This window comes from Siniperca chuatsi, linkage group LG12, assembly GCF_020085105.1.
Source record: "Siniperca chuatsi isolate FFG_IHB_CAS linkage group LG12, ASM2008510v1, whole genome shotgun sequence".
NCBI lineage: Eukaryota > Metazoa > Chordata > Actinopteri > Centrarchiformes > Sinipercidae > Siniperca > Siniperca chuatsi.
The window spans coordinates 15230283-15248850 of NC_058053.1; the positions used below are offsets into that span (position 1 = coordinate 15230283).

Genomic DNA, 18568 nt, shown 5'->3' on the forward strand with positions numbered 1-18568 from the left:
AGTGAAAATTGGGCTTCGACTAAGATATTGAACAATTTCCTACATGGTTCTTGCCTACCTTAGAAGTGAAATTGTATTAAGCTTCCTCAATAACAGCCAAACCCATGTGAGATTTGTATGTTAACATCTAGTCCAGTGAACAAAACACTATGTAAACAAGTCAGGGATAATTGAAAAGAAAGTCTCCTGACTCCTTTCCAGGGACCTATCATTCAGGTGGATGGGAATTTGGTTAAATGGCAGGAGAGAAATTACTTTTTTCATTGATTTTCCTTTAGACATCAAAGGCAGACAAATGAAATGGAGCAATTTACTTTGTCGAGCTCTGAAATGGTATTCAAGCAAAACATGTCAGAAACTATTATTTGCAATCATGTTGCTCTTATTAATCCTGAGGAAAAATGGATAAATGAAAATGCACAAAGGGATTTACAGGGCTACAACACATTTTCAGTTTGTATTAGCCAACAAACAGTGGCGAGAGACACATGTAGTCACACAGAGTAAATAAAATGAAAAATTAAAGTGTAATTTTTAAACAGAACTTTTACACAAACTGGTTTGTTGAAACTGAATTGGTTTCTTTGATCATTAAAGGTGATTCAAAAATGAATTGAATCGTATATAGATTTTAGCACACTATACAATAAAATCATTCCTCTATTTTACTGGCAGGAGATTGAAACTGTAGATTTTTTGGAAGAACAAACACAGAACAACTATCACACAACATTCACGATTTTAAACCATATTTATAACTTTGTCAAAATCACAGTGTAGTCCTGTAAGCTTCCAAAGAAAGAAAAACTGCAACTTTGTTTTTCATTTCCAATAATTTAATGCTGAGACTAGATGACTCCTGTAAAGGAGACAGCCTTTAGCTGCAGTACACACTTTGAGTGTGCTGTGTAAAACAGCATGTGGTATTGGTAACTGCTTCTGTTCAAGCCTTGTAATCATTACCTGGCATCTTATTGCCTCTGTGGCTTTTAAAGCTCTTGTCTCACCCCCAGAAAACAGGGAGTTATAGCTGATCTTTTATTAAAACTTTAGGAGAGCGTCCCCCTCCGGAGGGGGCGGAGGAGGAGTGGGACAAATTAGTGTTGACAGTAGACACTTAAAGCAGGAAAATCACAGGCCCACTGGGAGGCAGGAGCCACATGGGGCTCTCCGCCTGTGTAAAGAACACTCCAGATTTCACTTGAGATGCAGTCGCCTTTTAACAGGGCAGGGGGAATGTCAACAGACCCTCTTGAATGAACCAATAAAGCCACTAAAAGGAGAGGATTAACCAGCTGATATCAGGGACAGCGGTTTGTTTTGAATGCAGCCCCCCCTCATTGGAACATGGCCTGAAACACACTGGGCAGAACATTTCCTTTGCTAAGCATGCTGCTATGCTGCCAAAATTGTGTAGATACTTGATTGTGGTCACAGCAGAGTTAACCATGTAATTGTACTCTGACTTTACCACTACTGGATTGGATGGAGTATAAAAATATCACTTTGTATTAATTTGTAACTGACGCAAATAGAATTGCTTTCTCCTTACCTCAACTTTTGACGTTTTCCTCTTAACTCTTTTGTACGGTAGTTGCTCTATTATTGCTTTTACTGCCCATTTATCAGAGTGCGCTGCTGTTCGTAAGTGAGGCTACACAACATGAAACACTAATTACAAGACATCAGGGGCTTTCAATCTCCTCTTAATTTCCCAACAGCTGTGATGAAAAGCCCTTAGTCCAATTAATGTGTCAAAATATGACCCAACAATGTCATGGCCTTCTCACAACCCCATAAACATCAAATAAAAGACATGGCTTAAAATAGATGTATTTGAACCACAATGACAGAGTCTAATTTCTATAAACCACTAAACAAACAAGCAAAATTGCCCAGTTAGTTGTTTTTCTCAGGTGTTGAACTTCATTTAACAACTCCAGCTAAACAAGGCAGGTTAAAGAGGGAAGCTATATTGGTGACATTTGACATGAGGATAAATATATCTCAGAGAGGCGTGAGGTTTTAAAGTCAAGGTCTGTAAATAGAAAGTCTGATGTATATGCTGCAACATGAGAGGATTGTGATACATATAGGTTGGGCTCTGCTTAAAAATGTCCAGATCTTTTACCATTCACTACAAGGCTTACAATGCACATTTTTAACAGCAGAGCCTCGTCTTTACAGAGAATATGCTTAATGTTCGTACAATAAAACATAAAATATTATGAATGAAATCTTTATTGGATCTGATCCTCTTCTGTGTCTCTTTATAGGCGATCCACATGAGGTAAATGATCTGTGATTTCTTTTCATTAATGAAACTTGATGCTATCATTAGCAGTTAATTCACTAGCTATTATCCAAGCTACATCATGCACCAAGTACTTGTAAACACATGATCCTGTGCATGTCAGAAATGCTTGCAACTTAACTTGAATTTATTTAACAGTAGTTTACCGCTCGTGTCATAACCTCGGGTCCATGCCTTCAGTACATAATTAGCTGAGATACTCACTGCCATGATATATAATTTGAGTCCTACAGTAGACCTCACACTGTATGGTCTTTTTTCAAGCATATGTGGCACTGTGGATCGGTACATAATCTTTAATAATGCTCCATTAAAAAATATCATTATCAATGTGACTTCATTGTTGCAAAAAAAAAAAGTTCTCATCTTAAAACAAGGTGCCTTTTCACATGTCAAGAGGACAACTACAATATTCAGACTATTATACAGACAGTATAAAACACTAGCTGAACAAATGTCAGGTGTTATAAAAGTTGACCAAGTGCTTATCTCTATACTATATTTCCAGTTATAGAAAACATAGTTTCATATGAGATATTTGAAAAGAGGCAAAGTACAATTAGTATTTCTGAGCATCTATCCCGTTCACTGGAAATGTGTTCTTTCCTATGTCAACCAAGGCAATGTGAGATGAATTTAGGCATTTGCAATGTGCATCTGATTTATTAAGGAGAAGGTGAGGGTAAAACATTGAGGGATTTCCCTTTAATCAGATCTCTTAGGATGTAGTGGACCAATACCCCAATGAGTTCCCTTTTAAAAAGCCGGGAATATTAGATTGGCTGCACGCTGCCACAGTTTTAACTTCAATCAGAGGGAATTGGGGAGGATTTTGTTAAATCTAAGAGCCTTTTACATCTCTGAAAAGTTCATTTCTCTTCATCTATTAACTCTGAATAAAAACCTACCATCACTTATGCATTTGTCCATTTAGAAATCCACAAGCTTGTGAGCTGTAGATCTGAGCCCAAATTTTGAGCTTACGGATGACCAATCACAGAGGTGCGTGCCACAGAGCTGAACCACAAATGGGTTCTTCACAGCATTGTAAATCAGGACCTCAAAGAGTATTATTTAGCCTCAAGCAAAGAGTGCTTGTTTATCAGATGGTGCCTGAGTCTAGGATAAAAACCTCCCCATAAATCTGGGTACCTTTTATGTGCTCATGGAGCCTGGCAGGCTCATTCTGAGTTTAAGGCTCTCAAGAATGCAGAGGTAAGTATGGCATTCATGTCAAAGAGTACACATAGTATGATGAGTACTTGAAGACTAGTTCTAATGGATGAGGTTTATGAGATGTTCAAACATATTCTAATTGGTCTTAATGCACTCTCAATGAGACCTGTGTCCCAGTGTAGCACTATCGTCACTTGATTCAGACAAACAAACCATAAACCACAAATCAGTGACAAATCAGAACACTTAAAGGGTGAATTCAAGGTGAATCTTTGGCTTGGCTAAAGGCTTTGCATTCATGATTTAGTATATGTTGTCACTATACAGGTTCAATAAGCATTATCAATTTTTCACATGGAGTGTCAGAAGGTGCCACACTATATCCGACAGTGTACTAGATGTAAGTTATCACGATTGCAGTCCTCCTGCGGGTAATTTTCTGAAAATTTTATTTTGTTGTCTGATATATTGCCGCTCAGATATGGCAACGCTAAACCCCAGATGATAAATCAAACGTGCAGTGGCTGCCTCTGATAACTCAATAAGCACCTGGACTCCTCCTAACATGTCACACCTGCACTTCTACATATACCACTCTCATTCTCGGGCCTCCATGGGGGGCTCAATACACCTGCCAAGTGTATTTCAAAAACCTAGCAGCTGGGAGAGAAACATCATGCATGCTTAATTAGGAGGTTCAGGAACCATGGGAAGTGGTTGGCAATTTTTAATACACATTATATATTCCTGGCTGTATGAAAATCCATTCATTCATATAGCGTCTGTACGTTAAAAAAAAAAAGTGATATCATTTATGTAACTAATTTATAAACAAAGAGGATTTAATGACTGAAAACTGTAAATGATCACTTCCACCATAAATGAAAAAGCCTCAGTTGTGTGTAATATGCTTTTCTCAAACTGCAGATGAGTCTGTTCTAAGATGGAAATTGCTCCTACAGTATTTTACACAAAGAAGATGAAAATTCTACTTTCACACTGGACAGTATTAAATAGACTTGATTTAATAAGCATATTTAACAAGAGAATACCAAGGGGAGACTTTGTTCATCAATATTATCGTATACTTTCTACCCAATCAATTTAGTGTCTGCTTAGGAGCCATTACCAAGTGTAATAAATAGGGGGTTTGTTTAAGAAAATAATAATATACTGATTCACAAACCCCAGAGGCATTTATTAAATTGCATGACGAAATGTTCGATGTCATGTATGGACAACAAACAAAAAGGCCATTCAGTGGATAGATTGTGTACTCCCAGACTGTCAACAAGTATTTAAGCCAAACATTGACTTTCAAACCCTCCAGTTAAATTTGAGGTTCAGCAAATGTATGATCAAGTATCATAAATGTTTGAAGTCAAATGAGTTCCTTGTAAATCGCTTATTCCAATTAAAAATGTTATATTTCATGGCCGAATTTCGGCAAACCAGTAAGTTTGTGGCCACAAAAAACTATTCTGAATTCAGAGATAAATGTTTCCTTGAGCTGAGATGTGATGCCCTGTAGAAAACAACTTACTACAGCTGTGTTATGGCCACATGCATAGAGGCAGTAGTGTCTAAGAAGGTATTTCAGACAGGAGGTTACATTTCCAATGAATTTTTTAGTGTTTTACAGGGCCAATCTTCTAGCCAATCTGAGAGTATTGCTTATAAGGTGTGACTCTTATCAACACTGCACGAACTATGTGTTTATCACAGACTTTGAGTCATACAGCCAATTCTGATATGAGGTCCAACATTGTTACAGAGGCTATAAACCCTATAAGGGCGTGAGGAGGGGAGAAGCAGCATGATAACTCAGAGTGTCCTGCTGTAATTATGGTATTCATGAAAAGATGAAATAGAGTGCAGACTAAATCTGTAGCTCCAGGCAAAATCAACAGCTTGGCATTACTCCGTGACCCCTGCCTATCTTGAGAATACGGCAAACATACCAAAACTTTGCTGCTTTCTTCATCAGTCAAGAGTGAGGGAATGAAGTGCATCGATTGCTTGTGATTATTAACTAGACTGAGATAAGCCCTCTCCTTATTATGCAGATTACTGAGGCTCCCCGCTCCAGCATATTGTACAGATGCAAGGGAGCAGCTGCTCTTACAGATGGTGGGTACACGGATCTATCATTATGCCTCCATTGTCTCCACTTCAGTTGTTTGGGGGACAACAGAACTGCATCAAAGAGGAATCCGACTGCAATGAATTAAGAAAGAGAAACGAAAACCATCAACTAAATTTATACACCGGAGGCCGTGGAATGGAGAGGAGCGTAAAGCTGGAGATATTTCATATATACCACCATGGAGTCGCCCAGTCATGTATACTGTACCCAAATCTGTTGGATGCAGCACTGTGCACCAAACATATGTTGTTTTTTTTATTAACAAACAGATATTAATTCAGGACGCAGTTATTAATTCACATTTGAAAAAAACACAACCAGATGTAATCTACAACCAAAATAATAAATGGATACATAAATAAACTTAAATGCTCATAAAAATATGGCACCTGATTTTAGGGGAGTTTGCTAATTTTTTCCTCAAAACACTAACTTAAATTTTTATTTTATGTAGATCCTCGTTAGGGTAAATTAAAGAATCAGTCACCATCATCATTCAAATACTACACTGTTGACGGCTCCAGAATCTAAAATATCAAATCCACCCACAAAGCCAACCGCAGTGAGGGAAGAATATGCAGACAACGTCAATTTTGCCCTTAAGAGGAACCTCTGGTTGTCCATTTGACTCGCCACACCTCCTGCTGTGCACTGCTGAGATCAGGACACTAGTAGCTCCTCTGATCAAACATGACATTACACTAGAGGGAATTACATGCTCAGATTATAACAGAGAAGGTCACATCGAGTTGTAAGTCATGACAGCAGTCTCACACTATTTCGCAGATAGCGAGGGGTAATATTACTTTAAGAATTAATGCAGTGACATTAAACTGAGCACAATATACGTTTCCGACCCTCGTCAGGCAGGCTGGGAATTTAAGGTTAGATGAAAATATCCCTACAATATACAGGACATATTTACACGTGAAATTATTAGTAATACACATGCAGCTGCCGCAGTGGGTGACAAAGGCAAAAAATAATGATAGAACACATACTTTAGCATAGCATAAGTTACATAGGAGCATAATAATGAGAAGCAGACAAACTAAAAAGAACAGTAGGTAAACTAAGTTATAGAATTGAATCTTGCGCTGAAGTCACTAGAAAAAACAAATCTTAGTCTACAACTAGTCATGGTGTTTTTGATTAATTATTATTTATTGATGTGATAAATGTTGCATTAAACAGTGTGCACACTATATTTCGCAGACTATAACATTGACATTGACTATAACATGTTTTAGATTAATAATGTTCACAAACTCAACAATGCTATTGAATTGTATTGTTGAGGTTGCAGACTGAAGAATAAAGCGCATGAAAATGTCCAGCCTTCGTTATCCCATAATTTTCCTGCATACCCGTGTCAGTGGGATTTTAAGTCATTGCATGCAAAAATCAAGGATGGTTCTTGGATGTTGATGATTTTTAGTCTTTGAGTGCATTTATTCTGTATAACAGCAGCCATTGATTACAAAGATGGAGCTTCTTCAACAACAAACACGAGATGCCCGCTAGCATCCATACAGTGGTATGCAGTAATTCCCATAAGGTTCAGAGATCTAACATTACTTGCTCCAAATAGAAAATCAATTCCTTAGCAGAATATTTTCTGTTTTCAATATCCTACAGAAGCTGCTGTCTTCAGATGACCTCAGTATGAATTAATAAATCCCTGTTTACCATCTTCTTTCATACTATATTCATTCAGTATTGAAGTAGAATTCATGGCATAAATACAACTCGCAAACAACCGCCTCAAAATAGGCACAAAATGCCTCCAAATACACTTTGCATGTGGGTAAAAACATACAAAGGGCGCCGGAAAATAAGTAGCTGTATCCCAGCAGGTCAGAAAGCTATATTTCAACATTAATTCCTTAACTCCTATCTGCTGTATTCAAATAAATAACAGTTTTCCTTTCTTCGGTCATGTGTCATGGGTGGATAGATTGAGCTCCTGTCAGAGCACAAAGCTCCCCTTAGAAGTCCACATTGCCTCGTCTGTTGTTAGGACATGGTCCACATGGGGCCAAATTTGATTGGAAAGCCCAAAGGGAGGAGTTCCACCAGTCACAGGGGCATTGTTAGTGCCTCAAAAATGGCCAGAGAAGAATGACTGATTATGCAACCACAGCCAGGGTTACTAATAGGAATTCTATTTGAATTTCTAACATAACAGATGTTTGCTGGCCACCTCCATGGAGTGCGCATACACAGTTATGCTAATTCACCAGTGTTTCCCTTCAAGTTAGCTCAGAGTCATTAGAGCACACAGCTAGCTTGGATCCTTCTGTCAAACTAATAATTGGCCATTATTGATATTAATTAACATTTTTGCTCTCTATGTCCTTTTTGACCCACTATCTGTTAGTAAATCCAGTTACTGAGTCCTATTAGGGCAATAAAATCCACGGGACTCTATAGTAGTTGTGAGGGATTTATCAGAAAGAGAACATAAAGCCAATTAGGAATGGGTGCAGACAGTTGTCTTCATTCTCCACTGACTACTTCTTGATCTCCATTATAAATTGTTAATAGGGCAGATACTGGTTAGCAAAAGGGAGGAGGAGTGGGGGGTTACCATTGTTAACTCCCATCCGTGATGACAGGTGACAAGGACCCACAATAGTACTCTTGCTTGATGGGGCTACACCATCATCAGCTGCTGTTTTTTTTTTTCCTTCAGTCTTTTTGTTTAGGGGCATTATGGTGCACCTTCCTCTCTACTGCTGGTCAATCATGTTAATTGGCCTAAAAGTAGAATATTACAGAAAGCCATTAAACTGTTGATCATCTGAAACACTGTACACCGTAGGTTTATGGGCTCAGATCAAGAAATCCTAATAGGTGTATATTGACTGGTTTATTTTCCACAAACCTCCAAAGGGACTGGTGGTTGCAAGAAAATATATCAAAAAGGCTATCAACAATGGTTGGGTCTTCTGTGTAAAATCAATAGTGAGCCATAGATGGCTTGAGTTTTCACAGTTCTCTCTCGTCATTTAAAAAGACTGTAGGCTATATGATGCCTGGAAGGACCCATGAGATTTTTGTAACATAGCAACCACGCTATATGTTTGAAAGGGCACAGATTAGTATAAACTTAATCTGTTTTGCCTTTGGTGAAAACACTGTGGGCTGCTGTTTTGAACTTGATAACATGTTACTGCTGCTCCGACCTGACACTTTGGCAATAAATGGTTTAGTTTTCTAGAACAAAAGAGCTCACTAGCATAAAGGATCATGAGTTGTTGTTGGGGCAGGTAGTCTAACATAACCTATGTGAATAACAACTTATGTTCCTGCTCCCTGAATCCAGATGCTACAGTGGCAGCCCAGGTTTATGACAAGAGGTATAGCGGTCATTTAAATGAGCAGTATTTAATAGCCTGGATTCAAGTGTAAAGGCTTTCTCCCCTGTGCATTACTCCAAGAACCTAATTACAAGTTTCATCATCAATCATGAGCATTATTTATTCAGTGAAATGAATTTCTAATTAATAACTGATGAGCATTATGGCCTCGAAGACTGTAAAGCAATTAATTATGGCTGGCAACAGGGAATATCCCTGTAAAGGACTATCTAGCGCACAGTCTCAGCACAGCGTTGCCAACAGGCTAATGTCCACAAAGAAGAAGCACTGGATTGTTTTTGTACCTAGGCTTCATTGAGATAATTACTTTCATGAATGTTGTCTGGGGGCTGTCATACTGTTGGCAATGTAACAAACACTGAAAAACTCTATTTAAATTTTGTTAAATGCTGTTCTGAACTGCCATCTTTTGCGCTCTGTGCTGCTACCCTCTATCCTCACAGATGTTTTGTTTTTGTTTTTTGATTTTTCTCAGACTACAAGAGGGCCCAGAGTGCATTTTTGGGCAAAATACTCTATTAACACTCTATAATGTACAGACTCTTAGACTTTTTTTATGATGAACATCACACTTTAAAACATCAAGGGCACAATCACTGTTGCCATTTCTATGGTTTCTGAAGGAATGTCTCCTTGAAGATTAAAAAAGTGCAAAGGATGGCTGCTACTGTACATGTTCAGAGTTGCAGTCCTATCATACAGCTAAAGTTCAAGCTTAATGATGAATTTAATGTCAATTAGTGAGTCATAAATTACACAAATCTTAGAAGAAATTACATTGATTCATAAATTAACACTTTTTTTAGAAAGTTATAATATTTGTTGCCATCAGAATGAAGGAAAGGGCAAAGATGATTTACATCATACCTATTATATTTTATGTAAATACTATACATGTATTATTACCAGTTCGTAACAAGAACTGATGCAATAGTCTTTATGTTTTAGTTGGTATTTTGAAGTATAAAATTTTGATAAATGGTGAGCTTAGAAATGTAAGGCTGAGGTTTGTGTTTTGTTAATCAACGGATTTTTGCATGAATGCACAACTGCTTAATGCTTGCTTAAAAATAAGTTCCGGTGTCAAATAATTAAAATAATAGAGAGTACATAACAGTTTTGCTTGCTTAATAGCTCAATATCTATCACTGCACTTACAACAACTTACAAGTCATTCCACACTCACAAAATGTCAAATGAATTCATGCATTTGGCAACAGTGGCAAGGAAAAACGTCCTTTAAGAGGGCAGAAACCTTGGACAGAACCAGACTCAACTCAAGGGTTAGGGAGGCACAATGCAAAGACCACGTAGAATTATTTTATTTTTTTCCCCTCTGTGTTAACTGTTCAAGTTTTTATCAGTGTAATGGCAGGACACACAGAAAGACTGGTGGAAAGAGATAACTACGAGCATGTCAGTAAAGATACTGTAGTTCGTAAGAAGAGATTCAAAAGTCAGACCTGATTCAGCTGGCCTGACCTCCTTCAGTAGGGTTTCAGAGAATGGGTCACCTGATGGCAAATGAGCACTCTTGTTTAAGGCAAAAAAAAGTACAATTACAATACGCTAAAATTGATTCAGTTATGGAAGCAAGGATATGTTTCTTTTTCGGTGGAGTAATAAAATAAAATAAACCATTCATTTGCAAGTTATTGATGACTCTTTGCTGATATTTTTAATGTATATTATCACATTAGAAATTTGTATCTTTGCAATTACCATGGGTCAAACCCAGATTTATTAAAATTAAGGTAGATTATTGTACATCTTCATTCAGACATTACAATAAAATAGACACATTATGAAAGAGACACAAAGAAAGTCAAAATGATGATAAAGAACCATGAGAGGCTGTAATTATTTCATTTAGAAAATGGAAATCAGTGAAGCAGATCTTTAATCTATATGTTGTTTCAATTCAGCATTTTTTTTTTTTTGCACATTTGTTGCAGTTTTTTGCATATATTCATCTCACACACAACTCTATCCGCACAAAACAGAGATGGATTGAGTCATGCATGGCTGTTTGAGCCATCCAGAGTAAATGTAATAAATGTGCATGACTATAATGCTGAATTGCAGCAGTGTCTTAATGTGTGTGACTGCTTCCTTATGGGCTGAAAGACAATACAGGACTTTTGCAGGTCTTTTAATTAAGTTTAAAGTTACTTGTTGTGAATACATGGCACATGCTTTTTTCAGGGTCACAGGGAGCTGGGATCTATGCCAGAACACTAAAAAGTATGCACTACATACTAAATTATGTACTGTACTATTTTGTACTAACATGAAATAGTATGTGTGCAACAATGGATGTCAATCAAACTGACTTTATAAACTGTGAATTACAAATCATCACATTAATCCAGTTAAATCAGTCATTATACATTCTATTGTAGCTACTCAACAACGACTTTATGATATTTGTTTTATATGATATCAGTAAAATATTAACCATTACGTATGCGATTCTGGAGAAATCCAATACCGTGACAAATACCATGATATAGAGCGAACAACGACAGAGCAAGTAACGTTAGCTAGGTTGTGGGTTAGCTTAGCTAGGTTGTGGGTTAGCAAACTGTCGCTACAGTTGCTGCTGCATATCTTGGCAAACTAGCAAGTAAGCTGAATGGCCTTGGGCAAGTCATTTATCGTTACCTGACATACAAATCATGGCTGGAATAGTGTTGTGTGGCTCAGTCCAAACCACTTTGTTCATTACCCATTTATAGAGTCAGGGCTGTGTACAAACACACAAGTTTTTTTTTTCAGCCACACACTGAACAGACAGCTAGCACACCGAGAGGAGATATTCGCTGAATTTGACAAAAACATGTGTATTGGATTAAGAGGGGATATTAATAAGGTGCTGTCAGTCTGTGCAAGCTATCCAGAGGCTCTGCAGATAACAGGGAAGAGGAGACCAAATATTCATAATGCACCCAACATCAAGATTTCCACAGTGAGCGCGCAGTGTGTGAGGTCAGGACACGTAGAGACCCGGTTACATTGCTGTCTCTGTCTCTCTCCTGTGGCTCCTTCCTACAGGAGTTTGCAGAGGTGTGGACGTGTTCATTTGTGCTCTGGAACGTAACTGCCGTGAAACAATCAGAAAATAACTTTTTATTTCTCTGATTCACTGCTTTGTTCTCGCTAATGCTGCTCGTTCACTCTCGACCTGGCTCTCTCTCTCTCTCTCTCTGCATGGGGCCAACTATGTTTACAAACAGCAACCAACAAATCCTACTCATTCTGCCTGTACTTAACACTTAACTTTTATCGTTACATGAATATATTTTGTATTTTTACATTATTTTATGTGTGTGAATTGTTGTTTGGTCTTGTTTTTATGTTTGCGAACCAGCTTGCCTCAAATTGCCACCCGGGGGACGGACAAAGTATTTGAATTGAATTGGGAACTGAATGAGTGAGTGCTCAAGCAAAACAGCAGAAATTAACAAACCAAAATTGACTTTACTTTATTTGGTCCTCATTTCGTTCTTGTAATTTACTAACACAGATAAAACTAGAAGCAACACTCAAGTTAGCAGGCAGGATTAGATTTAATCTGCTGTACACTGCTAAAATTGTGTTGTATAGAGTGACACAATCAGCAACACAAATACCAAGCCTGTTTGATATTGAGGGGACTCGCTCCATCCGCAGCAGTTCTGGGGAAGAGTGGGGTGCTAGGCCAAATGTGTAGGCTGCTGTTATTTACAATAGCGCCGAGATTAAAAAGTGGCTGATGATATGCCACTAGTGGTTCAGCAGCATATGAATAATACATTTCTGTTACGAATTAGTCAGACTGGCTATGGTGGCTAGGCTACCAATAGCGATGTTAGCTAAGGCTAGCTCTAATAGTTTTGGGTACATTGGCAAGGAAATATGAAATTACTTTAAAGTAATTTTCATAGACTGTATAAAATAGGGTTAGGTTAGGTAATTTTAGATTACTAATGCTAATGCTAATATTATACCACTCTAGGGACCGGCATATGAACCACTGGTGGCATACCATCAGCCATTTCTCGATCTCAGCGTCACTCGGGGGTTAACTGGACCCATCAGGCACTTCTTCTCTTCAGGCCAGTCAATGTTAGCTAGCATTCAGACTGATCTCAGTACTGCATTAAAAAATGCAAAATGCGGTGGCCGTGTTGCTTCAGGTACCGGATTACAAGCCTGGAAATCACATTGGAGGAATAGATCCACGAGTTTGAAGGTTAATCAGACACCAAAACACTACACAGTTTATATATTTAATAATACTATAAAGTTGGATTATACAAGTCTGGAAAGTTATCATGGAGGCATTCTTTTTATCCTACATCTCATACTAAAAAAAGTACACTGTCTACGTATATTCACGCATTTGATTGGCCAATGCAGCACCTTGCAAGGTGACAGCACCTGTTGTTGCAGTGACACATATATAGCAAAGCAACAATTGCTTTGAGAAATCTGTGTTTACTTACTTCTGCCATTGCCCTAGAGGGAGGTAATGGTCTCAGAACTGGAGTTGGTTCCCTGGCGCAGTGCTGAGTGGCTGCCCGCTGCTCCTGTACTTAGAAAGGGTCAAATGTATAGGACACTTTACCCACAGTGAGTATAGCTTAAGCTAACATTAATTAAATTCACTTAAATTACCATTTAAGTTGTTTCCAGGTGAAAAGCACAGCAGCTCCTCTGCTACACCTATTAAGCTAGCTAGGTAGCGTTAGCAATTTCTCTAATTAGCTAATTTAAAAACATGGTTGCTTTCCTTCAAATGAAATCACTTTTCTCCTCAACCGCACCACAAACTTTCGAGCTTTCGATTTTTTTACTTCCACGGTGGTGTTAGCTAGATTATAGAAATCTTAGATAACTTCTACACTGTGATTGAGATAAGGACGTTACATGTAGCGTTAGCACTGTTTGGCATTTGCGGAGTAAGTCCTGATTGGATGTAGCTGTAGCTGTGGCTGAAATCCAGCGTTCCTATTGGCTGATTGTAAATGTTGCACCGTTTGTCTCCATGCAGATGCTGAAGTACTTTAGACAAATAGATAAATACATGTAAAGTATGCCTGTTTAACTAGATGTTGTTATACATTGGTCAGTGAATGTGTAACACATTCAGATATGCCTATCAAGCATAATATATATTTAAAGCATTTTAGCCCAGTCACATTTCCACCTGCAATACTTGAATTTGTTGTAATTAATATATATATAATCTTATCTTATGCATATGTATATGTTACAAAACAATATTAGTATGGAACATTTTCAGCAATAGTAGTAACTCTGGATACAGATTGAGTATTTTTACAGACTACCTTTTATGAGAGCAGTGTGTGTGTTTCCTGTCATGTGTGAAATAATTGTATTTCCCTCTTCTCTTAATGGATTACACATGATTGGCTGAATGAACTAGACGTTGAACAAGCCAGAAGCCAGCGGGTCAGTTCATTATACATTATGCCACTTTTACAGCGCTGCCAGCTCACCACTGAACGTAGATACTCTCTGCCATCCTTCAAGATGAGCAAGACACATAACAGAGACACGACCGTTCACATCCTGTAACTGTCCTTCTCTGCAGGTCTTCAACATGCACACACACACACACACACACACAGACTGAAAGCTCTCGTCTTTCCATCTGGTAAAGTGGGCTGTTGTGATTGATTTGTGGATTTGCTCCCTCTTTTTTTCTATCCATTTAAGTGAAATAATGTATGGAAGCAATCTGGCGACAGACATTTTGGAAAATCTATTTGAAATCATTTCAGCTGAAGCCATGGCAGTTTGTCTTTTTAGGCGAGAGGAGCAAAGTATAATTGTCTGCAGTCTAGTAAAACACAGTATAACTGCCATCACACTTGACTGAGCTTATAGCCAGCTAGTCCCATGGCCTCTAGAAGATAGAGCAGTTAATGTTCCCTTTTATTTTAGAGGATATGTCACTTGTATCGCAGATTTATACCATGATACAGCAATTTTGTCCAAACAGATGGATAATGGTGTCACCAGCAAAAAGCCCTGTTTTTATTGAGTTTAGAGCATATTGTTTAGATAGGGGACTGTGTTGAACAGCTCTGCCAGCGCTTTCTCTCTTTATCTCTCTAATCTTGCCAGTATTAGATTTGATCATTTTTGTTTGAAGGAGGAAAATGTGGCTGTAATGGCTTCCTAATAGCAAACACAGGGGATACAAATCCAGAGACCCTGTTCTGTAGTGCTTCCATAAGCACCACTGATTTATAGAGGTCTTTATGACAGAAAAGAAAATGATCTGCTGCAGGTATAAATCAGGTGAGGAGTAGGAAATTGAACTTAGATATCATCTTGTCAGATGCTTAATGCTCTTCCTCCTGTCACATTCGATAGGACCAATTTGGAGAATCCTGCAGAGGTAAAAAGAAGACAATTAACAATGACAGTGTGGTAATAGATGAAGCTATAAAATGAACCTGCTGCCTGCAGGATGCTTTGTATGATTTCCACATGAGGTAGTGGCAGGGGTGTGTTGTCACGGCCTTCCATTTCTTCTCTTCTGTTTTGGTTGTTTCTTGAGCACCCCCACACAACAGAAATATGTAATATGTTAGGAAAACAGCAAGAAAACAAAAAGAAAGAAGTCATTTATGTGCTTTGACTCTGCCCTGTAATTGAATTATTATCCAGCATATGACAGGACTTGTAAATTTAGGTTAACCTTGTTTTTATGTTATTGATTCCGAGGGCATGTTCTATCCTAACACTACATAAAATTAATCAATATATCAATTGTCAAGCACAAAAATTATGTATGCACAGGAACATTAAAAGTACAAACAACCAAAATAAATTCTCAATTATATAATTATTATTGTGTTGGAAGGTAAATCAGTATATGCTAGCACCTCAATCTTAAATTAGGCAGTTTTTTAATACTGTGATGAAATGGACATTTTCATGCATGTTGTCTTTCCAAAAGTGTGTCCTCTTCCACTTTAGTATTTATTTAAGGTAGGCCTACAACAGTGGATTGTTTGCAGTAATAATTGTCAAACTGTATAAGCGCTCAAACAGATGTCATCGCTCAGTGGCGTAATGAGTTCAAGATAGGACAGAGAATGACAATGCTCTCTGATCCCTGAATGTCACTCTGGTATAAACTACAGCACAGTGGTTTATTGCCGGCATCATGTATTCAGCGGCGTGCATTCATGATTTGACAGATAGAACGGGGGGGGGATGGAAACCCATCCATCTGGGTGTGTAGGTTTCAAATGACTTGAATTTTAAAAACTAATTTCTTGGAAGCTGATGACCTTTTGTGAGAAGCTACTCAACTTTGTCAAGTGGCAATTCAAGCCCAAGCAGCTAAAGAGCTACAGTAATAACCAGAGATCCACTGCTCGGGAACCATCACCCCTCGCAGCTCATCAAACCAAGCTCTTGTATAATCTAATTTGATTTTAATGCTTCTCTGAAGGAGATTGTGCTCTTATTACTGTGTAATGATGCTGTTGTCAAGAGCCAATGGTGATGTCTGGTATCACAACCATGTTAACTGCTTCTGTGACACTCATCTCAGCATTTTCCACATCATCTCCGATGCAAAATGGCTTGTGCTGTATATTTATGACTTTATTGTTCTTCTTGTTGCATTCTACTTCATGATTGACAGAAACATGGTAAATCTTTAAAACTCCCTTCCTTATTACCTTTGTCTGATATGGTACTTTTTCGTATTCAGTACAGTAGATAGAGCATAACGATGAAGGTCTTCGCTGAGATGAGGAGAATTTTGAAGTGTTCACATTCGGGGGCAGCAAATGGAAAAGTGACAAGCCTGGTGCACTTGTCTATTTTACTTATTCTGTGCCTCTGTTTCATATTCTGCCTCGCACCGTGGGGTTATTTTCCTCCAGGGTTCAGGAGGGCACGCTCTTTCATTTCTTCAGAAAATTGTTTCGCAGGATTTCAATCTTTGGCTGCTAGATATGACAAAACACAATATCAAGAACACTTATGTTTCTTATCTGCCATTTTTTGTGGGTATAAATAAAAGATCAGTATAAATTTATGTCAAGTGGCCTCGAATGCACATGTGAGAGATGAGTATGAAAAGAACTATGAACCTTGGGACAGCCCCACTGTACATTTTCCTCGCTTGCTCAAAATTACCTTGGCACTGGGGCTTTGTATGTCATTTGTCATCCTTGAAAATCAATTAGTGTTTCCATGATAGCAATCCAGATGTAATCCTTTTGAGTGTTTGGACAACAGGACACAAAATACTAAGTATCTTCTGTTTTCACATTATGTATTTCTTTGAATTGTTCATGTAATAGGTTGAGATGACGGTCACTTAGGTGCAGCCTATGATGACTACAGTATAAACATCCTGATCGGAGAGTTCAAGGGCCATCCCAAATATTTATTGTGCCTAATTAGGCCTTCTGGTTGCCACCCAATAAAAATCACCTCACCACACAAATGCTACCAGAGAAACTTTAATACTTCAAAAGGCAAAGATATTTAACTACAGCCAAGATCACAGTTTTACTTTTGCAACTGTTTCTTTGCAACCTCCAGATCTCTGTGATCTTTCATCTCTGTGAAATTCCTCATGCATTATAGATTAAAAAAAAAAAGCCAAACAAAAAACTGAATGTTGTTACACTGAGTTGAAAACCTTGCACACAAAAAATTATTCTGACTATGAAGTGCAAACTGTCAAGACACAATTCAGTGCTGTGGAATCAACAATATTACTCAAACATACTTTTTTATACCACAAATCATAAGTAATATATCACAAAAGATCTCTGTGCTGATTCACATATGTGCAGGCAATGTATACTGGACAACCTCCCAATGGTGTGAAAACATCCAAACATTGTCCTATTGATGTCCCATTTTTTTTTTCGTTTGGCTCTTGTCAGAGGTCAACCTCAAACAGCATGCAGTGGAATCAGGCGTTACTGTCGATGTCACATTGATGCATTACAAGGCCCAGGAGGTCACGTCTCTGTAAACATACATTATCAAAACCCATAGAAGATGTGGGGTGTTGACCTCACCAATAGCTTATGGTCTAGCTTCAGGGGAAAAGGGTCACGTGATGACACACAGCAACTTTGTGGCTGCAATGACTTTCTTGTTGCAAATGAAGAGGGTCAAGCAATCCAGACTGGTCAGGCTCTGTGTCAGCACCATTATCTTACGCTGTCTGAATTGATCAATGAGCTAAAATAAAATGATCACAAGCTAAAATTGGCCTGCTAATGAAAACTGACTGTTTAAACATGCCCCTTGGTGAGATGCTGGCCAGTAATTTAAAATACAGGTAACAGGAATACATGGGAGCTATTGTCATCATGGCTATTTACATGTTACTTTGACCTTTCCTATTGATATTTTGATGTTAATGCGGAATCACTTTTAAAATAATCAATTGTTTTCATAGCAACATCAGTCAAATACTTATCCAGCATGTATCTATACAACTAAAAACACATCTGGATTAATGCGTTGTGATCCTGAGCACACAAGTACACA

General features: G+C 38.1%; 1 long non-coding RNA gene across 6 annotated transcripts in view; it reads right to left on the reverse strand.

Moving 5' to 3' along the window:
* The window catches only part of LOC122886036, a 57276-nt gene extending 43310 nt beyond the window's left edge, over positions 1 to 13966 (reverse strand). For 3 of the 6 annotated variants that reach the window (XR_006380238.1, XR_006380234.1, XR_006380239.1), the window contains exons 1-2: positions 13679 to 13966; positions 13507 to 13590 (exon numbers count right to left, since the gene is read on the reverse strand). This is a non-coding gene — a long non-coding RNA (uncharacterized LOC122886036). Of the gene's footprint in view, positions 1 to 10482; positions 10534 to 10761; positions 12120 to 12161; positions 13214 to 13506; positions 13591 to 13678 lie in introns of those variants that run through there. The other 3 variants (XR_006380237.1, XR_006380236.1, XR_006380235.1) reach the window with 3 other exon arrangements.
* Between the last annotated feature and the right edge of the window lie 4602 nt (positions 13967 to 18568).